Source organism: Natator depressus, chromosome 13 (genome assembly GCF_965152275.1).
Source record: "Natator depressus isolate rNatDep1 chromosome 13, rNatDep2.hap1, whole genome shotgun sequence".
Classification (NCBI taxonomy): Eukaryota; Metazoa; Chordata; order Testudines; family Cheloniidae; genus Natator; species Natator depressus.
In genome coordinates, this window is record NC_134246.1 from 27,701,413 (window position 1) to 27,726,468 (window position 25,056).

The window sequence follows — 25,056 nt, forward strand, 5'->3', positions numbered from 1 at the left end:
GCAGTGTAGCCATGCCCGGAGTGACATTCCTTTAGAACCTGCTCTCTGCATTTGTAGAGCGTCTCAGGCTGATGAAAAATATATTATTTTTTTTTAAAGAAAACCTTTATTTCAAAAGACATCTGTAAGGGAGTTTGTAGCTACCGCACCTCCCTGGGGTTGTGGGAGGCTGAATTTGGTGTCTGCAAAGCACTGGCAGATATTTGGAAGGTAGGTGCTACAGACATGCTCAGTATTATTCTGAGAACCTGGCAGGCTACAGCTGCCCTACCATAACAAATCTGTGTACACCTGTGTGCATAGGCGCCGACTTCCAGTTTGCCCCAGAGGTGCTCCACCCCCGCCCTGCCCTGAGGCCCCACCCTCTTCCTGCCCCTGTTCCGCCCCCACCCACCCACCACTCTACACCCTACCCCCTAAGCCCCTCCCTGAGCCACGAAACAGCTGTTTGGTGGCGGCCGCCTATCAGTTGTTTGGAGGCCCTCCTGATTAGCCAGTGAACAGCTGTGGCCGGTGGGTGCTGAGCACCCACTATTTTTTTTATTGTGGCTGCTCTAGCCCCGGGGCATCCATGGAGTTGGCACCTGTGCCTGTGTGACAGAAGGCATGGATTTCATTTCCATGGAATTGTTACCAACAGTCAGAGGAAAAAAATAACAGAAAAATTTTGAAAACCACCTGAAGGGTGCCCTGGAATAGGCAATTAAACGTTGGAGGCTGAATTCCTTCCGGTGAGTAGAGGGTGAAGCAGCCATATTAATCACATATCACCGAAATGCCTGTTCTCCATCAGCTAACAGCAGCCCTCTACCAGAGAAGCAGAGCCCGGACAGTACCTGCCAGGGCAGTGCTCATGTCTATTCTTCAGACACCTTTAGAGAAATGGCTTCCAATCTTTGCAGTGGTGAATGGAGGTTATTCTGCATCAGGTACAGCGTGGCATGGCAACAAGTGGCCTTTTATCAACTCGAGACTCCTGGGGTGAAGCTGCCAGAGTTTTTACCAGTTTATGGTGGTGTGAGGCCATCGCTCCAAATTACTGTCAAGGAGCAGCTCAGTTCTGATGTACAGCTTCTGTTTTTATCTCAGCTCTTCTCTTATCCCTAAGTTACCTACAAGCAGTGTCTGTGCAGTCACTCTCTGGGCTACTTGCTTCTTCTTTTCAACCAGTAATAGTCGAGTTAGGGCAGCCTGCTCTTCTGTGGTCACATGACTTCCTGCCAGCAGATACCCTGGAAAAATCATAATTTAAAACAGATGCACAGATAGAGAGAGATTTCAGAGGTGTAGCTGTGTTAGTCTGTATTAGCAAAAACAATGAGGAGTCCTTGTGGTACCTTAGAGACTAACAAATTTATTTGGGCATAAGCTTTCATGGGCTATAACCCACTTCATCAGTGGAGTGGAAAATACAGTAGTCAGAAAGAGAGATGCCATGGAATGCTGAACTGTATTATACTGTTCAGCCACGAGGTGACGCCATGTGTAACATACCTTACTTAAGCTCACAGCAGCCATTCCTGGCTACAATACTCCACCAGGAAACTGGAGATATCCAGGTATCAGCTTTAACGTATCTATGGGGAAACAGGCAGAATATATCTTTAAATCCTTTGACTTTGCTGAAGACAGCCACAGAGATGACTATGGAAGGTTTCTGGCTATGTTTGACGCACACTTTGTATCTCAGAAATGTGGTTTATGAAAGAGCATGTTTTCCTCAGTGAATTCAAGAAGCAGGAGAAAATGTTGAATCTTTTATATGAGTGCGGCATGCATTGGCTGAAAACTGACTTGAGAAATGCAAAACATGAAAATCTGAGAGAGAGCCTGATTATTGGGTTAACAGACAAGAACCTCTCACAGCAACTACAATTAAAGACCAGATTTAAACCTACTCACAGCTGTACAGATAGCAAAGCAGTCTGGTAGTCAAACAGCAGAACAAAAGGCAACAGCAACTTGAAAAACCTGAAACTAGCTTCGAAGCAGTAAGTGCACACAGCATGAGTGGTAAAAGTCATTACCATAAAAGCCCTGAGGCTATAAAGAAATTCCAAGCAAACTACAAAGCTTTTCAGAATAAAAGTACAAGATGTGGAAAAATGCAGAGCCTAACAGTTTAGCCAACGGCATGTAGTCCCCACCTACCATAGCAAGGAGGCTGTGCCCCAAGAGAAGAGACACCCCTTTGGGGCCCCCATGGGGTCCACGACGGAGTCTTACGCTGTAGAAAGGACAGGGAGGGGAACATGACCCCCGCCTCCAGTCACCCTGGAGATCCTCCTCCCTCAACCAGTGGGGAGGAGGCAAGACAACAGCAGTCACCATTAATCGCTTAGAGGGCCAAACACAACCAGTCAGATGGCAAGCAGAGTCGGACCCTGGGCATAGCCCCAGATGCCAGGAAAATGGGAGGGAGGCTGTGAATAGGCCGGTTTTCCCTCCACGCAGCAGAGACCAGCCAGAGTGTGGAGGGAAGAGAAGGTCACAGAACATCCAGGCCCAGCAAGTGGCCTGTCTGTAACCTCTAGGCTGACCAGACAGCAAGTGTGAAAAATCGGGATAAGGGATGGGGGGTAGTAGGCTCCTATAAAGCAAAAGCCCCAAATATTGGGATTGTCCCTATAAAATCGGGACATCTGGTCACCCTAGTAACCTCAGCCTGCAGAAAAGCCTCAGGAGGGGATAATCTGTTCATCCTGCAGCAGCAGGTGGAAACAGCCTGCCTCTCCTGCTGCCACCTGCTAGCCTACAGCCAGGCCACACCACAGCTAAGCTTTGGATCCAGAGACCTGACTGCTGAACCTGTGGGTTCCAAGCTTGAAAAACTTTCAGCACCAATCCAGAAGGGAGGGGGCAGTTAGTCCCTCTCCAGAAATCCCCAGGGAGGACCTGCTGGCCTGCACCAGTCTCCTGACCGTTCAGCAAGCAAAGGACCCTGAATGGGTCCCCTGTATTAGTCAGATAGGCAGGATTTAATCTTGCACAGGACTCTCATCTCCCTGGATCCTCAAGACCTGCACTGCCAGTTCCCAGTATAATAAAGTGTGTTTCTAACAGCATCTCCGTACAGGCCTGCAATGTGTCTCTACACATACCATCTGGGCACCTGGAACACGGGGAACAGACAGAACTGAGGGGGGAGACACTTTTGGTTAGGAACCCTAGGGAGTGTGTAGTCATGTGAGCTCATCTGTTTTCCAGCACAGCCTTTAGTAATTAAAAAGCATTGTTTATATCTCTATTCATTTACTATTTTTACTGACTGTATATTTCTCTTTAATCAGACCCTTGCATAACATTTATATTAACTGTTTTTAATTTGTTTGCTTGTGTGAGTCAGAATTATTTGTGACTTCAAATGTGGTAGCCATGGCCTTAATGGGGTTAACCCCTCACCTCACTGGAGGCACTGCCAAGTAGCTTTATTTTTTGGAACACCGGGAGAACGAATTGGGAACCTAACAACAGCACCATGAAACAAGCCCAGGTGGCAGAAATTTTGGAACTGTCTAAAGACTGAGGTCCCCCTCCCCTGTTTGCACAGCATACAGGTACTGAACCAGTGCTGAAAGAGGGATTTCAGTTGCAAGGTATAATACATGCACAAAATATGGACATTTTGCAGTTGCTAGCCATTCCAAGGCACTCAGGGAGAGGGCTAATATTACAGACAATCAAGAACTATTGTTTCTGGGATCTATCACATGTGATAACACAAAGCCTGCATGGAGAATGAAACCAAATATTAATGGAAAGCCCACTGACTTTAAAATTGACTCAGGAGCTGATGTCACAGTCATCTCAGAAGGGGCTTGCAGTCATCTTCAACCCCTCCCAGAGCTGAAGTCACCTGACACAGCTCTGACTAGTCCTGGAGGGATTCTGAACTGCCTGGGCCTGTTCACCACAGAAACAACTTACAAAGACAACAGCTTTACATTCAGAATGTAGGTGATCAAAGGACCACAGACCCACAGCCTTCTCAGCCACAGCATGGCAGCCAAGATGGGCCTAGTGAGACCGGTGGAATAACTCAATGGAATATTTGGTGATATTGGGCTTTTCAAAGGAGATTCAGTACAAATAACCTTAAGAGACAATGCTGAACCATAGTATGTCCCATTTCTTCAGAAAGTGGAAACTGATTTAAAGAGAATGGAGTGGATCAGCAAAATCAAGAAAATCTCTGAGCTAACAGCATGGTGTGCCCCAGTGGTACCAGTTATAAAGAAAAATACAAATCTGTGTGGATCTTAAAAGACTTAATGAAGAAGTTTTGAGAGAAAAACATATCCTCCCAACACTGGATGACTTCCTCCCGAGAGTGAAAGGAGCTACAGTGTTCTCCAAGCTGGATGCCTTTAGAGGATTCTGGAAAATTCCTTTAGCCGAATAAAGTGCTACACTGACTGCATTTGCTTTGAAGTTTACCTTTTGAGATTACCAGTGCACCTGATATTTTCCAAAGAAAGATGGCAGAACTGTTAACACAGACAAATGGAGTTGTATTTTTTATGGACAATATTGTGATCTATGGATCTTTGATGGAGGAGCACAACAGAACCCTCAATCAATCTGGACTGAAGCTAAACAAAGAAAAGTGTGTTTTCCGCCTACCCAAAATCAAGTTTTTGGGACAGACAATAAGCAAAGATGGAATCAGTTCTAGCCCTGAGAAAGTAAAAGCAATTCAAGAAACAAATACACCAACAAATGTACTAGAACTAAGACACATACTGGGGATGGTAAATCACCTTGGTCAATACCTATAAGCAGTGGTGCAAGTATGGTGGTCCGGTCTGGTCCGCCGTACCAGTAAGACATTTATAGCTAGTACTCTGTACCAGAAAGACACAAGAGGAGCAGAATGGGCGGCCCCACGCTGGCAGCTACTCCGGCACGGCTGTACCACCCCCAGACCCACCCACCCAGCACTGTCCTCTGGCAGGACTGCTGTACAGGCCCCAGACAGGACTCAGGAGACGCAGCTGTGTGGAAGGGCTGGGGGCAATACAGCGACACCGGAGGAGCTGCCGGCGTGTGGCCGGCAGGTGGCCCCATGTTCTGCTCCTTTCACTGCTGCGGTTCCGGAGAACCCTGCAGTTCAGAAGTCTCCAGTGCACTGGAAGGAGGACAGAGCCCCCTCCCCCACCAGGTAATGTGGGATGGATCAAGGGGAGGAGAAGGGTGGGGAGGAAAGCATGGTGGCCCCAGGCTGGGGGCAGGGTGGGGAGGGGTCATGTGGTAGGTCATATGACCCCCCTTTAGCTGGTGCCCCCCCCTTTGTGTCGCTCCCATGAGTGCAGTGTACTGGTAAGAAATGAATTCTGCTTGCACCACTGCCTACAAGACCTTTCTCAATGACAAAACCACTGAATGAACTATTAAAATCCCACACATCATGGCTCTGGGGGTCAAAGCAAGAAATTGCCTTCCAAAAGGTCAAAGAAATTATCTCAAGAGCTCCAGGTTTCAAATAGTAACCTGTGAACAAAGCTACAATGCTCAGTGTGGATGCAAGCACTCTGGCATAGGTGGTGTATTGTTGCAACAACATGGCTCGACATGGAAGCCAGTTGCATTTTGCTCTTACCCACTTCCAGAAGCAGAAAAACCATATGCACAGTTTGGCAAGGAGTGCCTGGCAAGCGTATGGGCACATAAGAACTTGGACAGTTATCTGTGAAGATTGGATTTGTTTACACTGATAACAGACCATAAACCGCTTGTAACCCTCCTCAAGGGAAAAGACCTGGATCAAGCACCACTAAGATGTCAATGTCTATTGCTAAGGTGAATGCGATTTAAGCCAATTGCTAACTATGTTCCTGGGAAAGCTCTGGGAGTAGCAGACACTCTGTCACGGAGCCGAGCATCACAGTCAACTACCCATCAGCTCAAAGATGACTTAAAGGTGTATGAGTAACAGCCGTGTTAGTCTGTATTCGCAAAAAGAAAAGGAGTACTTGTGGCACCTTAGAGACTAACCAATTTATTTGAGCAGGAGCTTTCGTGAGCTACAGCTCACTTCATCGGATGAAGTGAGCTGTAGCTCACGAAAGCTCATGCTCAAATAAATTGGTTAGTCTCTAAGGTGCCACAAGTACTCCTTTTCTTTTAAAGGTGTATGTGGCTGCTGTGGACGTGTACAGACCAGTGTCACAAAAGAGACTACTCCAGCTATAAAAAGCAACATTAACAGACATGCAACTCCAATAAATTCTAAGTTACATTAGAGCTGGCTGGCCCAAGTATCTAAAAGACAGTAAGGAAGTGACAAGAGACTACTTTGTGGTACGTGGCCAATTAAGCAAGTCAGATGGACTAATGATAAAAGACAATTGCATTGTAATTCAGAACAAAATGAGAGCAGAAATCCTAACCCTCATCTATGAAGGTCATCAAGGACTAACTAAATGCTGTGAACAGGCCAACCAGTCAGTGTGGTGGCCGGGCACCAGTAAAGACATAAAGAATAAAGTATGAGAATCTTCTTGAGTAGTTGTGGGATATCATCTATGTAGCAGGAGCCGTTCACCTTAGTTTCTGACCTTCAATACTGGCATCCAGACTTTTCTCCAAAGCCAGACAAATAAATTCAGCCACTCTCAGCTTTCTCAATAACTCCCTCAATATTAGTTGAAGGAGAGGATACTCATCAGGGCAGGATTAATGTACAGGCACTATATGCCCATGCCTAAGGCCCTGGCTTCTGGAGCCATGTGATTGATTACATCAGAATCTCAGCTTTCATTTAAAAAAATGTTTCTAACCCATATAGTTGCAAAGAAGTGCCTGAAAAGGTGAACTCAGTGTAATTAAGGTCTTGTCTACATGCAGAAGTTGCTCTTGTTTCACTTAAATCAGTTTGATCTATGTCTCTTATCATGTACACCTTGGTAGGTTGCAGGGCTGCTACTAGCAGGTTAGGTTTCTGTACCAGACATGGACTGGCTACAGAGCTTCCTTCTCAGAGAGATACAGCAGATGTGTTCACTGTAAGATCCTTTAATGCTCTGCCAGGAATGGCTGGTGTGAGCTTAGGTAAGGTATGTTACACATGGTGCCCCCTACCGGTTAGCAGTTATTACATCTCCACCTTTAAGTTTTACTTTCCTAACATTAGCAATATTCACGCTATCACACTATTTTTAAAGTTCGGTATGAATCAGTCTGCTAAGTGTCTCTGAATCATACTGGTTTTCTTTTTACGCGACCCAAGCACATAACAACTTGGTCATCCAGCTGTCCGTTAATTGCAATGACTGGCTGTGGTTGGTTTGGAATCTTTGAGTCGTCTTCTTTTTGTTTTGCGTCTGCCACTGGGAGAGTTTATTCTGTTGATTGTTCTCTCTGAGGAATAAATTGTAGATGTTGATGGTTTCTGTTAAACTCTCCACTGTTGGTCTCATTGACGTATGATCTGGGCAATGAGTTCTTTTTCTTTACAACAGCTAGAGTTCTCCATCCTTTTTCTCAATCCAGTTTGACACAAACTCAGTCACCAGGTTCCACACCCGGCAGTGCTCTTGCTGAGTGACACCTGTTGTGTTCCTAAGCTCTTTTTGACTTTTTATCCATATTGGCTACTCTCTTCATATCTGGTTACTTTGGGCATAGGTTCTTTTCCAAAGTTGGAACAGTAATTCTGAGTTGTCTTCCACCAGGAGCTGTGCTGGACTGTCTCCAGTAGTTGTTATCAGTGTTGAGCTGTAACTCAGAAGAGGAAGGAACGGATCTTCCTGCTGTAGGATTTTTGTGGCTGGCTGCAAAGATCTCTCAGCCTGTCCATTCATTTGTGGGTAATGTGGGATGCTAGTAACATGATGAAAATCATATTTTGTTTGGAATGACTTAAATTCCACTGCAGTGAATTTCGGTCTGTTGTCCATGACACTAGTAGTTGTGGAACGGGGGGGAGGGATAGCTCAGTGGTTTAAGCATTGGCCTGCTAAACCCAGGGTTGTGAGTTCAATCCTTGAGGGGGTCATTTGGGATCTGGGGCAAAAATTGGGGATTGGTCCTGCTTTGAGCAGGGGGTTGGACTAGATGACCTCCTGAGGTCCCTTCCAACCCTGATATTCTATGATTCTAAGTGAGTAAAAGTGCATTTCAGATTCTCCATAACACTGCAACATGTTATGTCTTTCAAATACATTATTTCTAGATACTTGGAAAAATAGTCCACTATAACCAAGTAATGATGTTCTCTGAATTCAGCCAGTCTCTTCCAAGATCTCTCTGGCAGAGGTATTATTACAGGTTCTTTGTGTTGTGTTGGTCTGTTAGTTCTCCAATGTTCACATGTGCATACTTTATTCTGATACCTCGTACATATGCTCTTCTGACAACTCTATAATGGATGAATCAACAATCAAGGTACACTTTATTTACATGGGGAAGTATAGAGGAAGCACATAAAGAGAAGGGGAAGATGGATTTGGAGTGGGTACATCGGTAACGCCATCCAACCTACAAGTGACATGACCCTGAGAGTGGATTTCCCTAGATTCATGAGTCCCGTTTATTCCATACTAGTGGGCTCCATAATGTGGAGGAACCCACGTACCTTGATGAGGCGTTGCAGGCCTGAAGGTGCTTGAGCGTGGGGAAGTGATCAGGGCGCTGATTTGCCCAGGAGGCCAACCTCTCTGCAGCAGCAATAAGCATTACTCACAGTGGAAAAAGTCCTCATAGGGTAGGGGGATCTAAGTCCAGTTGGTCTCTCCCAGAGTAGATCAGCAAACCCCTTTCAGAGCAAAATAGGCAACACCGCAGGCAGGGAGAGATAGGAGATCACCAGCACACCCTCAGGCAGAGCTGTCCTCCTCTCCTCCCCACTGGGATTGGCTTAGTCACCTTCCATCCCCCAGGGTTTGCACAATCACAAGGCTCAACACCCATGGCAAGATGAACAATCTGCAGTCTTCCCCATCTTCTCACCCAGCTGGCAACAAGCTTGGCTCCCTTGTTTGTCAGACCTGTTAACCGGGGTTACAGGATCATGGTCAAGGCCAGGTCAGCAGCTCAGGTCATTGTTAAAAACATTATCATTGCGACAACAGAGGTAACTCAACCAATCATCATCCTTTCTTTCCAATTAATTTGCATTCTGAAGTTCTGCTGGTTGAAATGAGGGGCCCTTGGCTTAAGGGGTTGAAATCCATGATCTGGTTGTGCACACTGAAACAACAGGACAGTTATCTTCTTTGCAGGTTCAAAATTTCACCCACAGTATTAGGAGATGGATGAGACCCGGAAAGAAAACCACCTGGATAATTCTCTCTCTCTGCGCCCTAGCCCCTTAAAGTCTGAATTCCATGGCTCTGTTCTTGGTTGTTAAGATGATGCCATCCAGCCAGCTGAGCACCCTGTGACACCTGCCAGATTTAACTTCCCATCCTCCCTTATCAAAAGTTTAGACCATGGCCCAACCATCTAAACCAGAAACAGGCCCCATGGCCTAAATACAAATTGAACCAACGAGCTGCAAACGGCTTTATGCAAGTTATCAGAAACTAAACTACACCAAAGATAACCTGGAATTTATCTATTCCTGTTGGAAAGAGGAGTGAGGATGTCCCAGCACTACTGCAGCTACCAGAAAGAGAAGAGTTGCTGGGTAGGTGGGGCAGGAAAAAAAACCCATTCTATTCCCTCAGCTTATAGCAGGCCTGGAGGAGAGAGGCACATTCCTAGTAGAAGTTTGGTAGCTTGTGGAGCAAGGACCTGTCCTCAGTTATTGACACCTTCATTACCTGGACTACAGCAATGCGATATAAACCTGGGCATGAAGTCTTCAGTCGTTACGAAAATCCAACAAATACAGACTGCTGCAGTGTGTTTCCTCGACAACACGGGCTATTGTGAGCACATCACACATGTCCTCTGCTCCCTACACTGGCTTCCCATGGAATATTGATTCAAGGTCAAGGTCTTGGTCCTTATCTCCAAGGCGCTCAATGACCTGGGCCCAGGATATGTAAAAGAGTCTAAAGCCCTGGGATGAAGACAATGGTTGACAACTTCACTCCTCTAGCACAGTGGAACTCTCAACAATAAGAGTAAAGCTCATCTGTGTGGGAGAGAGAACCTGGGGGCTGGTCAGAGACTGTGCAACGAGCTGCCCCAGGAACTAAGGACCATCACAAACCTTGCCACTTTCTGCTCCAAATGCAAGGTGCATTTCTTGGCCGTTGCCTTCTCTAACATACACACAGAGCAACAGGTATATTTATATGTACAAAGCAACCCTACCAAAACAAGACACTGCACTGCACATGCTTGGGGAGAGGAGGCGAGAACCACATGTGGCAGATGTTAGTCACATTGTTTAACGCACTCCTGGAAGGCGCTCAGAGGCTGCAGTGAGGAGTGTGGTACAGGAACCGGTACAGAGTAGAATAGAATAGAATGCACATGGTGCCTGGTCAGTGTGGAGCTGCAGAGCCAGTATATTTGGAGAGCTCCTGTGGTGGTGCTGCTGAGTAACCTTCCTCTCTCAACAACAAAGAAAATGAAGAACACGCATTTCACCCATATCTCAGCAGAATGCTGGCTGCAGCCCTGAGCAGGAGGCTACAAAATGCACAATTGCTCTTAACGTTTGGAGAAACAGAGGAAAGTACTTCTGCTTATTCACAATCCGGCTGCAGGTGAAGTCAGCGAAGTTGATGCTGCTTGTCTGGGCTCTATGAGCACCGCAGAGCTGCAGGGGAGCCTGGTGGTGGCAATCCTCTGATGAATTTCAGAGAGGCGGCCCTGTAAACATAAATCATGGGAGGTGCTTGGGAAAGCCCCCGCTCCCTTCCAACAGGGCTTCCAGGCTACCCAGCAGAGGCTGCCTGCCTTCCAGATTCCCTTGCACCTACAGAGGTGCTCTACATTCTCAAAGCCACTGGCTTTCTCTGAGGAGACTGCCAGTGGCTATGGTGTGTGTGTGGGGGGGGGGTTGTTTGAGCAGGGGACACCTGCTTGCAGTGAACTGAACAGACCCCACCAAGCTCCTTTCACATAAGGGTCGTGGCAGGGTCATTGGCTGTTAACATTTGGTCACTACCAACCGAGACCACCGCCTGTTCCTCTCACTTGCACTGATGTAAACTGGGATTCACTCCCCGGAAGTCAGTGGAGTTAGACTGGAGTAAAACCAGTGTCACTGAGAAGCAAAGAAGGCCGCTAAGCCTGTGACTTGAGTAAAAGGTTGTGTCCCCGGTGCCTTCCCCAGAGCTATCTGGCCCCCCAGTATGTACACCATGTGGCAAATTGTCAGCACTACTTTGATGAGTCTCATGCTTTTTCTTCGTGGGGAGGGTTCAGGGCACCATTTTTCGCCCCTGAACTGGGGTATTAACTGCCCCACTAGTGTCCTAGAGGAGGGGAGTGGAGAGGGAGGGACCCGGGCCCGCCCTCTACTCCGGGTCCCAGCCCAGGGGCCCTAGGGATAGCCTTAAACTGCTTGAACTAGCGGTTCCTTCCCCTGGGCTACTTCCCTCTCCTGCCCTTCAGCTTGTGGGGCTTCCTGCCCTCCCTCTGCACAAACCAGGTGTCCCTTTACGTAGGGTCTTGGTCTTCTTAGCCCACTGCAGCACTTCTCCAAACTCTCCTCTGCTTCCCTCCAAACTGCTCTCTGCTCCAACACCAATCCACTCTGCTTCAACTCCTTCCCCTGTCTGATTGAAATGTGGCGGGGGGGGGGGGGGTTATCAGGTGACTGGCTTCAGGTGCTCTAATTGGCTTCAGGTGCTCTAATTGGCTTCAGGTGCTTTAATTAATCTATAGCAAACTTTCTTCCCTCTCCAGGGAATAAGGCTCCCTTCTAACACTCTCCTGCTGCCCTCTGGCCTGGGCTTTCCTTGCTTTTTGTGCCTGCTTTAGTTCCCCCCTCCCCCCCGACCGGGCCAGATGCTTTTTCTTCGTTTTGGTTTTTTTTTTTTGCTGTTTTTCCTTTTTTTTTTGCTGCCGTTCGAGTGCTGGTCGGCTGCCAGCTTGCCTGCCAGCCCCCCCACGCCTGCCCTCGGACGCTGCTACTGCTTCAGCTGCAACCCCCGGAGGAGGGGAGTGGACGCCCCCAGACCCAACCATTTTGCTGTTTGTTTGTGGACCCGCGATTAATCGTCTTCTTATCTTTGCTTGGCATTTTTGGAATGCTCCACGAAGACCGGGAGAGAAGACAGCTGACAGAGACATCGCCCAGGTAAACTACAAATCATCGTGGAGGGGGCCATAAGACTGAGTAACTTTTGAACTGTACTCTCATGTGGGGGGAGTTTGACTGTGTCTTAATTGCGTTTGTAGGGGCACAGGGGGTGTGGCACGGAGCTGCCCCCCGATCCATCGGTGCCCCCCCAACACTACTACAACCGTCACGGCCCCCCCGCCGTCCGTCCCTGCTGGCAACCTGCCAGGAAGGACCCCTCGAGCACCCTGCAGAAGGTGGTCCACCACCTGAAGCCATGGCTGCCAAACCCACCACAGAGCCTGCGCCTAGCATCACTGGGAGCCCCCTCCCCACCCCCTTAACCCTCGAATCTGTTCGGGAGGCACCACCGCTCAGCTGCTTGCCTCCCGAAGCCCAGAGCCTCGCCTCTGCCCCCGCCCCCACCCCCACCCCTGTCCCTGCCCAGTCTGCCTCCTCCTGCAATGCTACTGCCGCCCCTGGGGTTATTTCTTTCCCGTTTTTTGCGGATCCCCCCCCAAGGAGCAGCCTTTGCATTTTCCTGCCGCGACCCATTAGGAGCTGCAGTTTTCCCTCCGCCATCCCCTTCTACCCCAAGGCATGAGATGGACCTAATAACTTTAGCCTGTCAGACGGCCCGTCGGTGGTCCGCACCCTGCCTGCCCACCTCAGCGGACCACGAGGCTGCACCAAGAGCCCCACCAGGGAATAACCCGGAAATCGCAACCCCACCCCCCCATGAGCTGCGAAAAGCGTTGCGACAGTTTTTAGAAGACATCCGTGGCTCCCGCAACAGGGTACAGCTGGCTCTCCAGCTATGGGGGGACTTTGATCACATCCTCCAGGCCACAAGGGCCCTTACAAAGGAGGGTAAAGGGAAAGGAAGGCACGGCGCCGCGGCCTACGGGCGGGCCCGCAGCTTCTGTGATGATTTACTCACTTACGGAATGGGTCATGGATTGTTGCACGACCCGCCGGGGGCTGCGAACACCCCCGCCAACAAGGAACCCCCACCCCCCCAGCCCTCCGCATGACGCCCCTCATTATTGCAACTTTGAACACCAGGAGCTGTAGGATGGCTCTCCGCAGGTCCCAGGTGCTCTCTTACCTTCGGGAAGGGGGGTACTCTGTGGTTTTCCTGCAGGAGACCCATACGGATCCGACCGCCAAGGACAGCTGGCGGCTGGAGTGGGGGGGGTCTACTTCAGCCACTTCACGATTCGACAAGATGGAGTGGCGACCCTGTTCTCCCCCAACCTATGGCCCGAGGTGCTAGGGGTCACTGAGGCCATGCCGGGCCACCTGCTGCATCTCTGAGTCCATATGGAGGGGCTCGTGGTCAACCTCGTCAACATCTATGCCCCAGCAACGAGCCCGAAGCGGCCGCAATTCTATCAGCGGGTGTCCGACTTCCTCAGCACCCTAGATTCTCACGAGTGCTTAGTCCTGGGAGGGGACTTTAACACCACCCTCGAGGAACAGGACCGCTCAGGGGCCGAGCTGAGCCCGGTCGCTGCGAACATTCTCCGAGAAACAGTCGAACATCACTCCCTAGTAGACGTCTGGCGTGACCACCACCCAGATGACACTTCCACGTTCACCTTTGTCCGGGTGGAGGCCCATCGATCACACCACTCTCAGTTGGACCGTATTTATTTATCCCGTTTCCATCTTTCACAGGCCCACTCCTCCAACATTCAGCCGGCCCCATTTTCCGACCATCATCTAGCCACCATAACGGCCTCCCTCCGCGCAGAGAGGCCGGGGCTGGCCTATTGGCACTTTAACAACAGCCTGTTGGAGGATGAGGGCTTCGTGACGTCCTTCCAGGAGTTTTGGCTGGCCTGGCAAGAGCAGCGGCATGCCTTTCCCTCGGCGCGGCGATGGTGGGATCTAGGGAAGGTGCGCGCCAAGTTCTTCTGCCGTGACTACACCCGGGGCACCAGCCGACGGAGAAATGCAGCGATAGAGCAGTTGGAACGGGAGGTCTTAGAGATGGAGAGGCGTCTGACCGCCAGCCCCGAGGACCCGTTCCTCTGCGGAGCGTGCCGGGAGAAGCGGGAGGAGCTCCGGGCCCTCGAGGACCATCGGGCCCGAGGTGCCTTTGTTCGATCCCGCATCCGCCTCCTTCGGGAGATGGATCGTGGCTCCCGTTTCTTCTACGCCCTGGAGAAAACGAGGGGGGCCAAGAAACACGTCACCTGCCCTCTAGCAGAAGACGGCGCCCCCCTCACGGATCCGGTGGAGATGTGTGGGAGGGCCCGTGACTTCTACACAAGCCTTTTCTCCCCAGATCCGGCCGATCCTGGCGCTTGCAGGTTGCTCTGGGAGGAACTCCCCACGGTCAGCGTGGGCGACCGAGACCGACTAGAGCTGCCTCTCACCCTGGCCGAGTTCTCGGAAGCCCTCCGTTGCATGCCCACCAATAAATCTCTGGGCATGGACGGGCTGACCGTGGAGTTCTACCGCGCGTTCTGGGACATTCTTGGCCCAGACCTAGCCACTGTCTGGGCTGAGTCTTTGCAGGGCGGGGTCCTCCCTCTTTCGTGCAGGCGATTGGTGCTCGCCTTGTTGCCGAAGAAGGGGGACCTCCGCAATTTACGAAATTGGTGTCCCGTCTCGCTCCTTAGCACGGATTACAAAATCGTAGCGAAAGCAATCTCGCTGCGGCTAGGGTCCGTGATGGCGGACGTGATCCACCCAGACCAGACCTATACTGTCCCGGGTCGCAGCATCTTTGACAACCTATTTCTAGTCCGAGACCTTTTGGAACTCGGGCGTAGAGACGGTCTGTCGTTCGCCCTCCTGTCTCTTGATCAGGAGAAGGCATTCGATAGAGTGGAACATGGGTACCTCCTGGGCACTCTGCAGGCGTTTGGATTCGGACCTCAGTTTGTGAGTTTTCTCCAGGTGCTGTATGCTTCCGCAGAGTGTCTGGTTAGGCTCAACTGGACCCTGACCGAACCGGTCAGCTTCGGGCGAGGAGTACGGCAGGGGTGCCCCCTCTCGGGCCAGCTGTACGCTCTGGCGATCGAGCCCTTCCTCTGTCTCCTCCGCAGGAGGTTGATGGGGTTGGTGCTTCGGGAGCCGGAGCTGCGGCTGGTCCTGTCAGCGTACGCCGATGACGTGCTCCTCGTGGTCCAGGACCCGGGGGACTTGGCGCGGGTGGAGGCTTGCCAGGCCATCTATTCGGCAGCCTCCTCCGCCCAAGTCAACTGGGTCAAGAGCTCTGGCTTGGCGGTGGGGGACTGGCGGCGGGTGAGCTCCCTCCCACCCACACTTCAGACCATCCGGGGGAGCGCGGGTCCACTGCTCTACCTAGGCATTTACCTTTCTGCCACGCACCCTTCTCCGCCGGAGAACTGGCAAAATTTAGAAGGTGGGGTGATAGAGCGGCTCCGAAAATGGACGACGCTACTCCGATGTCTCTCCCTCCGAGGGAGAGCACTGGTGCTTAACCAACTAGTCCTGTCCACGCTCTGGTACCGGCTCAACACCCTGGTCCCGGCCCCAGGTTTCCTGACCAACCTCCGGACATCGATTCTAGAGTTCTTTTGGTCAGGAATGCACTGGGCCCCTGTTGGGGTTCTTCATCTACCCCTGAAGGAAGGAGGGCAGGGCCTGAAGTGTCTGCACGCTCAGGTCCATGTCTTCCATCTCCAGGCCCTGCAGAGGCTCCTTTATAGTGCAGGTAGTTCGACGTGGAGCATATTGGCACACGCCTTCCTGCGCCGCTTCCAAGGGCTCCAATACGACTGGCAGCTCTTTTATCTTTGTCCGAGAGGTTTTCCGCAAGACCTCTCAGGGCTGCCGGTCTTCTACCAGGACCTCCTCCGGACCTGGAAACTGTTTTCAACGACCAGGTCCGTGGCAGCCACCGTGGGGGCAGATCTCCTCTCGGAGCCCCTGCTACACAACCCCAGCTCCATGTGCAGGTGGTGGAGTCCCACTCGGTGCGCCAGAGGTTGGTCCTGGCGGAAGTCACGAGAGTCAGAGACCTCCTGGACTACGACCGGGGAGACTGGCTGGATCCCCTGATGCTCGCTCGGCGCATGGGGCTCTCCAGACCTCGTACCCCCCGGCGCGTACTTCAGGAGGTGAAGGCCGCCTTGACGCCCGCTGCTCGGGCTTATCTCAACCGAGCCCTGCGCGAGGGCGCACCCCGCCCACCCTCTACCCCAGGCCCGCCGGACCTTTCAATTGGGCCCCTACCCCGTAGATCCCAACAAACCCCTCACCCTTTCACTGCGAGCCGGCTGCATGAACTGCAGCCGGTCAGCTTCCAAATCGCGCCACGGAAATATCTATACACACTCACGCTTCACACCCTTCACGCCCACACCCTGGTGTCCCGCCCTGATACAAAGTGGCGGGACCTCCTGCCACCTTTGGAGGGTGAGCAACCCCGGTGGGCCAGCCTGTATTCCACCTTGTTCCCGAGGCCCGTCGGGGACATTAGTTGGCGGCTCCTTCACGGAGCTGTGAGCACGGGCGTGTTTTTGAAATGGTTCACCCCCATCCCGGATACTTGCCCTTTTTGCAATGTGAGGGAAACCCTGGCGCACGTATATTTGGAGTGTGCCAGGCTGCAGCCCCTTTTCCGGCTCCTTACAAATATTTTATTACGCTTTTGGCTACAGTTTTTCCCTCACCTTTTTATCTACACACTCCCCATCTGTGGCCCCACAAAATCACGAGATCTCCTGGTTAACCTCCTCCTAGCCCTAGCTAAAACGGCCATTTATAAAACCAGAGAGAGAAGGTTGGCTAATGAAGCGTCCTGCGATTGTAGGGCCATTTTCCGATCCTCAGTACATTCACGTATCTGGGCGGAGTTCCTCTCGGCGGCATCCACCGACTCTCTTGATGCCTTCGAGGAGCGGTGGGCGCTGTCCGAGGTTCTCTGCTCGGTGACCCCGTCCGGTTCCCTCCGTCTGACCCTTTGATTGAGGGGAAGAGCGAGAGAACCTAGCCCCAGCTGTTGCCGCTGTGGATACCATCATCATTGTCACCTAGGAGGGGTCCTATCACACGTGGTGTACGTCCTCCGCCACCCCCCAAACTGCCCACCCCGCAGCCGTGCCCATCTTGTCGGGCACTCTCAGGAGAGGAATAATCGGTGACACTGGGCGTGGCACTAGGTAACTCGAGGGGGTGGAAGACCATGAGTGTCGAGGAAGCCCCCCCGGCTCTAGGCCACCAGGTAACTCAGGAGGGTGGAAGACCACGAGTGTCGAGGAAGCCCCCACGCTCTGGGCCCAGGCTAGCCTGAACACCTCTCCCTCCTGAAGGCTGCTGTGTTATACCTTGTGTTTGCTTTTGTTTTGTTGCATAGTTTTGCTTTATCCTTTTTGGTGATTCCTTGTAAGTGTTACACAAATACAATTCTTTTCTGCTTCAAAAAAAAAAACACACTCTCCGGCTGCCTTCTGGCCATGCTGTATCACAACGGGAATAAATGAACAGTTCATTCACTGGGATTATTGAACTGTTTTTTTCTCCCTGTTTTGTCTGATCCTTCACTTTACACACACACACACACACACACACACACACACAAGTGAACACCCCACCACCACATCCACTCTTTCTCTTTGCATTTGAGAGTGCATCGGCAGTCCCAGTCTGGTTTTTATCCACTCTCCTTTCCATCTCACTGGCTGGCTTCATACCCACACCCCTTCTCCCCAGAGTCATCCCAGCTGGTTGTTTTGATACCCAACTGTACACTTGCAAAAGTGACCTGAGACACCTGAAAGGCACCGGATTTTCAGCGCGCACTGAGCACCTGCTTCTCACCTGTGGTGATCCCTTGAAAGTGTCGTCCCATGTGGGTCATCCACAATCATTCCTCACACCCAAAACTTTGGCCCCAGTGTGTTACTGGCAGCACCACCAGCTCGCCTGTCCCTGCAGTCAGTCACCATTCCTCCCCTTCGCTCCCAAACTGAACACAACTGTTGCTTTTGCAACTCATTCAAATGCCATTACTTTGAAATGCCAGACATCCTGTCTGCTGGTGACATTTCGGATGTGTCTGTCACAGCTGCTCTGTGCGTGCCCAAGGCTGTGTTTATTACTCACATATTTCCATAGCTAGGGGTTTCTCCCATAACTTGGGGATTCACACAGCTGCTCCTCCTTTCAAAGCACAGTGCTGCAAATGCTATCTTCTCTCACAGGCTTTAGTGTCTTATCTCTAGATGAAAAAGGCCCTCTTGTTATTCTGGCTTGGGGAGAGGGGCTGTGAATATGACTTGCCTTAATGGGCTTGTTCTCAGCCATGCTCCTTTGGGTCTCACATGCTGGTATAAGGGACCCCTATTTCAGAGCACTCCATCTGAGGCTGCTACTCTATTGTCTTGCTGCGCTCTGATTTTCACTCTGTGGACCCTTGTGTCTCTCTGGTCTCTTGGGCAGTGTATCAGATCTCTCTGCAGATAGCACCCAAGTCTCGTGGCTTGGTAGGAGCCAGCTTGGTAGAAAACACACGCCAAATGGTTCAATAGTGTCTGATGACTGGGTGGCTAATTTTTGGCCACTGAGCTTAAGATTCCAAAGCAGTCTGAGTGGCAGGCAGACTAGCCGCCTTGAGTAAGTACCTAGGGTCCCAGATGGGATTGCACCTGGGCAGCTACTCTGTCCCAGTGCCTGCACTGCCGTGGCTATGCTGCTGTTCTTAGCGGCTAGCTCAGTCAAATCTGGCACACGTATGTCTACCTGATCTGGAAATTACACCTCCAGCTCAAAAAGTACACGTGCCCTGGGAGACACAGCCAGAACCACTTGGGAATAATGCACATCTTTTCCAGGACGCAGGCGGCATTTGTGTGCATGTCTCCAAAATCATGTTCATACAATGCCTGGCTAAAGAATGTCAGAGATTAACCCCGCTGGGGGGATCTTCACAGGAAGCAGCTTTATTCACTGGGACTCCAGAAACAGGAAACAGCTTATGCGCTGAGAGCACCCAGTGTAAGATGACAACAGGCTGTTTTATCAGAGCCCACTGGACACTGCCATCTCCTCTGGACTTAGAATTTCTTCACCATAGTCACTAACATCTCCCATGATTTAATTACACTTCCAGCCCACCAATCTGCTTTGCTCCTCTTCCCCATTAAACCTTTTATCTTCTTCCATTCACTCTCTACGTCCGCCATGTCCTAGGCATTGTCTTCTCTTTGCACCATTTGGGGTGGATCCTCAGCTCAGGCAGGTTGTTCACACCAGCTGAGGGCCTGCACCTTATCTTCCTCTTTCTTCCTTTACCCATTTTTTGTTTGCTTGCAGCTGTTATTCCTTTGGTCTGTGGCTCTGACCTTTTTATCTGCAATTCAGAGTGCTGCTCAGAGAATGTTAAACTTCCTAGCTAAGTTTCCCAGTTATTAAAGGTATAGGATCACACTCTCTTCTCCCGTACACCAATGTAATCCCATTGATTTACACTGGTGTAAGAGGAGAATCAGGCCCTGCAGGAGTCAATGGAGTCGATGAGCACAAACTAAGTAGAATCTCGTCTCTGTGTGTGTGGAAGTCCCTTTTAGAATGTGTCTGCGTGTCTCTGGGTGTCACCTGCACGTTTTATTTAGTCCCTCTGCCCCTTTATCACACTTCTGAATGCCACTCACAACATCCTCTATTTTCCATCAAGGGAGAGTGTGCACCAGTGACTAACATCTCACATTTTGCATCCTGAAGAAACCTGGCATTAACAACCATGCTAACACAGCAAAGTCATTAACTATCTTCGCTGGTTTGTAGCAGGCCCCTGCACACCTTCTGGGCTCAGTTACACTTCCACTTCTCCATACCTGTGCTTCATGTCTATGGAATGTCCTCTTTTGCCCATGCACATTAGCACCTGGTACGCTGACAGACCCCAGTTGTCGGCGGGCGGGATCGAACCAGGGACCTCTGGAACTTAGTTCATGAGCCTCTACTGCATGAGCTAAAAGCCAACTGGCTGTTAGCTAAGGCTGTAGAGCAGACTCGGTTTATCTCTCTAAGTGGTCTCGGTGCCAATAGATGGGACACAACACCACACCCAGAAGGTGCGTGGGTTACATATGCAGGTCCCATGCCACTCTCAGCAAGCATAAGCCTTGCTTTTAAAATGGTTACAACATCATGCAGCTCAAAAGAGAGTGATTTGGCTGTCAACCCACCTCAGTTTAAATAATGGCCATCAGACATACACTGAAATGTGGCAGTCGCATTAACAAGCCATCTCTCTCATTTCTTTCTGCAGGTCTGGAATGAGGTCTGCGGGGGATGCCACAGCACCCCCTGGCTGGAAGTGGTTTCCATCATATCCAGGGTTTACAGGTTGGTTCAATGGCTCTCAGCACCCTCGTATACAAATTGTTCCAGCGCCCCTGGGTCTGACATCTGCAGTGCGTCTCTCACTTCCCGAATTATTGAGCATGTGGCTGTGCCCTTCTCCCTAACAGGCTGAAGTGGCAAACCTGTGATTACACACTTACGTTGGTCACATCCAGGGATACCGCAAATTTTGCACTGGTAACTTGCCAGGAGCCTGAGGGTCATCCCTGATTTACATAAAGTGAAGCAATTCACAGCCATTTTTATTTATATTATAGCAGTGCAACACACAGAGACTACAGGTTTCAGCATGCAATTCTTCACCTTGATCCAAGCAACATGGCCACTTGAACCAAGGCATATCATTGCATGCTGGGGCCTGTAGATTGTAGGTCACATCGCTGTATTATTAAGCACATGCATGGGTAGTATTGTAGAATCATTGCATCACATGGTATATAGGGCAGCATATTGACCACCCTAGAGCACTCATCCTGCCTACTAACTAGGGCAACAAAACAGCATCAAATCCTCACACTATGACCATTATTGGCTTTTCGCATTTGTTGTCATGAAGCCACAAGGAAGTGACTGCTTAGATAAAGGGGCTGACCCGGGAACCCCACCTGGCAGACTGGCCCAGCACTGCCACAAGAACAGAGTGTGTAGAAGAAGATGAGAGGTGTCTAGGAGGAGTTCTGTTTTCACGAGCCACAACTGAAGGGCTTGGAAGAATCCCCTTCACTCTCAGAGCCACAGAGCAGAGGATGACTTAGACAAACCTCTTCTTTACAACCAGCTCAGATGATCAGCCAAAATAACTTCCAGTGGAAATAATTAGCTTCTAGACAGTACTCCTCGCCAACATCCTTCTCAAGGCCTGCAGCACTGATTAGCTCATCATCACACTCAGAATTACCACCTGGCAGATGGCCACCGGTTATCACTTTTGTGCAAAATTATGACAATTATCCAAAACATTTTTGTAAATAATTAGCAAAATTGATGCAAAAGTCAAATCTAATTATCATATTAAACCTAGCATTAATTAGGAAGAAATGACAGATGGCTACACCAAAAAAAAATCCTTTCATAAACACCTCTTAGTTGTGCAGGAAAGGTGTCAGCATCCCTGTTAGAAAACAGGCATCCGATTAGACAGCTTTAACATTTGCCCTGAGATTTGTGTCTGCTGAATAACATAATATGAACGGCAAGAATGTGACTGTTCCAAAGGTGGGAAATGGAAAGCAAAGGGTGTCACACAGTAACAACAACTCAGTCATCTTGTGTTGCACACCCTATTAGTCGTAGTGTTAAATAGCAGCAAGATGCTAGGCTCTGTAAAAACAGATGGGGAGAGAGAGTTTTTAAGTGTAGACCAGGCTCTCTGAGCTCCCCAGCATCCAAGGAAAGCATGCCCACTACACAGTTGCTTCATTGGTAATGAAAGAGGTGTCCAGACTCGAGCACATGTTTTACTTTCATGAGTGATGTGGCCAGCCCAAAGGTGCCGGGGCTCAGCCCTGCCAAGCCCCAGCCCAAATTAAGCACTGCCAGGACGCCATCGCTGAAAGGGGAGCAGCCTGTGCTCCCTCACATAGCTGGCTGGCCAGCTGTAGGGAAGGGTTATAAATTCACCTTTCCCCAGCCCCAGCCCTTTTGGGGTAAGAACATAGCTAGAGAACCCATTATGTTTGCAGGGAGCACTCCCTACAGGCAGGAGAGCACAGAGATTTTAATATGTTCCTGCACTGAAATCTATCAATTTCTTACGGAGATAGCTACAATGCGCACCCTGTGCCCTGTCCTGCACAGAGCTGAGTGTCTTCTGAATGGTGCTGAGCTCCCATTGACTTTGCAGGTCTTGCTGCAGCTACCTTTGCAGCTCCCATCATTAACAAAATTATTACTCTGCATGCATGAAACGCAGTTGTTTAATGCTTATAACTCAAGATTATTTATTCCTTTTTTCCCCTGCAAAGACTGAAAGGCCTCAGTGAGGGCTAGCCAGCATCACCATTTTAAATGTTCATGTTTATCCTGTGTTAAGTTATTTATGGGTGAAAAAAAAATCCTGTTAAAAGTTACCTAAAATGGGGGAAATGTATTTGTCCCAATTTTTAGTTCTCTCTGACCATGGCTGATGGGATTTTTCACAAGATTTCCAAAGAAAGTTTCTCTCTGGACTGAGGCTAAGCATGGGAAAGTCAGTGTGAAACCAGGACTGCTCAGGGAATGATGAGCATGTGAAAACAAAGCGTTGTCTATCTTAACTATAGAAAGCACCGCCAGGTGCCTACCATAAAACATACACAGTCACATAATCATGTCATGAGATACATGTAATCACGAATGGAGACAACCACCCCATAACTCCTTTATTTCCAAAATCCTGGTACTTAGCATTGGCCTGAGCCAGAAAATTCTGATTCAACCTGAATTTCCGCAGAGTTCTGGCACGTTGTTACAGCGACAGGTTCGAGTCACAACGTTCAGTCCAAGTCCAACGCAGAACCTGAACTCCCCCAAAGCTCATTACCCATCTTTGCTGTGCATGGCACTTACAGATGCTGCTACTTTCTGCCTATTCTGGCAACGTGATTATTTCCTTAGCATCTAATGTACTGAAATGGAGTACAAGTAAAGGGAGGCTGGAAAAAGGACAAAGACGGAACAGAATAAACAGCATAAATAAAAAAACTAAAATGGGACAATGTAGGGTGTTGTAAAGCTTTTATTGCCACTTCTTTGGGAAGCCCAGCTCAGCACGCATGCAGCCATCCCAGCAAAGTGGTGCTAAAAACTTTATTGTATGTCTCACCAGCAGATACTTGTCTCTTTCCTCTCACTGTCTTCACCTCTCAGTGCCCCCATCTCTATCTCTCTCTCTCCTCTGTATTCATCCCTCTCTCCATCTTTCATTTATCTCCAAGTTCAGATTAATCTCCCTCTCCTACTCCTCCCTGGTGTGCCCAGGTTTGGCTATCTCTGAACTTGGAGATAAACAAAAGTGAGGACATCCACAAGGACACAACCCACCTGCCCCCAGATGTTCGGGTAACACCCACACCTAGGTCATCATGGAAGGTTCCACTACAGGCAGATGCCCAGAAGAAGCTGGCCAAGTTTTTGGATTGAGTTAGATTCCCCTCTTGATCTGAGTGACAAAGCGACCTTGTAATCCATCGGTGAGTGTGTGTTAAAAGTTCCCCTTTCCACCTGATCCACAGAGGATATGATTTGTTACAGCCCCAGGCCAGTCCTTCACGAGGTCTGAAAAAAGTAGGGGGGGGCGCGTGGGTCTGTCGTAATCTGGGAGCAGCAACTTTGTGAAGACAGTGCTTAACGTGTGCCCCTCAGCCACCCGGCTCAATGTTTAAATTTTATTTTCGCTGGGTCTCCCGCTTTATCTGCTGCCCCAGCTATACAGGCTTGGCTTTTTAGTTCAAGCTATAGGGGTGCATGGTCTCAGTTCTGGAGGCCCCGCAGTTCCATCCCCAGTGCGTGGCTGTCACAACCTCGCTAGGGCTTTCCCCAGTAGCCATTTCCGTTCGGCTCAGATTATGAGAAATGTAAACTCTCGTGGCCGCTTTGTAAAAAAGGCCATAAAAATAATACAAGAAAATGGGAAAGAGACCAGTGAAACCCTGTTAAAATGGGGGGTTCCTAAGAAGAATTAATGTAATTGATTTGGCCAACGTTCATGGAGAGGAAAGATTACTAGTGAGGAAGGATCTCGCTCTCCCCCGCAGCACCCCAGCCGGGTGGTTCAACCTTTGGTGTGATCCTGGCCTCCCCGCTGCGTGAGCTGTTCCCGCAGATAACACAACACAGTTCCAATCACAAAGGCATTCCCAGCCTGCTGCAGCCAGCTTCAGACAGTTCTGGAAGGCAGGGCTCTGGTGTGACTGTTTGGTAAACCCAGAGGGGCTGGGCATTGCCTGCCAGCCACTCCCCGCTCACTGCCCTCCTGCGCTGACAGGCTGGCACTGGAGTCCTTTAACGTGTAACTAATAAGAAGGTCAGGGCAGGGAGGAGAGGGGCGTTTTGTTTCATAGTAATGGAGTTCTCACTGCTAAGCCCTTTGATCACTAATTTTCACTGCACTGGCATAAGGTCATTTATCTCCCAGCTTGGGCCATGTCCTTATTTAATGCTCATCAAGCAGCCTCCCACTGAAATCAGTTGGCGTTTCTTCAAGACCTGCTGGCCAAATCCACATGCCAGTTGCCGGGGCAGCTGAGCTGTGCACAGTGATGGGATCTCAGAACGAGCTTTGGGAGGAGGGACCCTCCCGGCCTACTGACCAGCAGGAGAGTCACTCCACAGCTGGTACTGCAACCTCCGGGCTGTAGCAGCTCCCGCCGCTAATTGCATCCTCCCGCCCCAGGGGGAAATAATGACAGGTGGATCCACATAGTCACAGATCCAGGGATCTCACCTCCTCCCTGCCTCCCCCCCCAACACTGTGGTGGAGGGAGTCTCTGAACAGCTCCATCATGCAAAGGACGGGGAACGATAGCTTTGCTATGAATGGGCTTTTT

The 25,056-nt window shown here is 50.1% G+C and overlaps 1 long non-coding RNA gene across 1 annotated transcript in view; it reads right to left on the reverse strand.

The window, feature by feature from the left end:
* Window positions 1-785: 785 nt before the first annotated feature.
* Window positions 786-25,056, reverse strand: part of LOC141997808 (uncharacterized) — a 39,557-nt gene continuing 15,286 nt past the window's right edge. Inside the window, exons 2-3 of the long non-coding RNA XR_012641768.1 lie at window positions 1,495-1,577; window positions 786-1,232 (exon numbers count right to left, since the gene is read on the reverse strand). This is a non-coding gene — a long non-coding RNA (uncharacterized LOC141997808). The remainder of the gene's footprint in view (window positions 1,233-1,494; window positions 1,578-25,056) is intronic.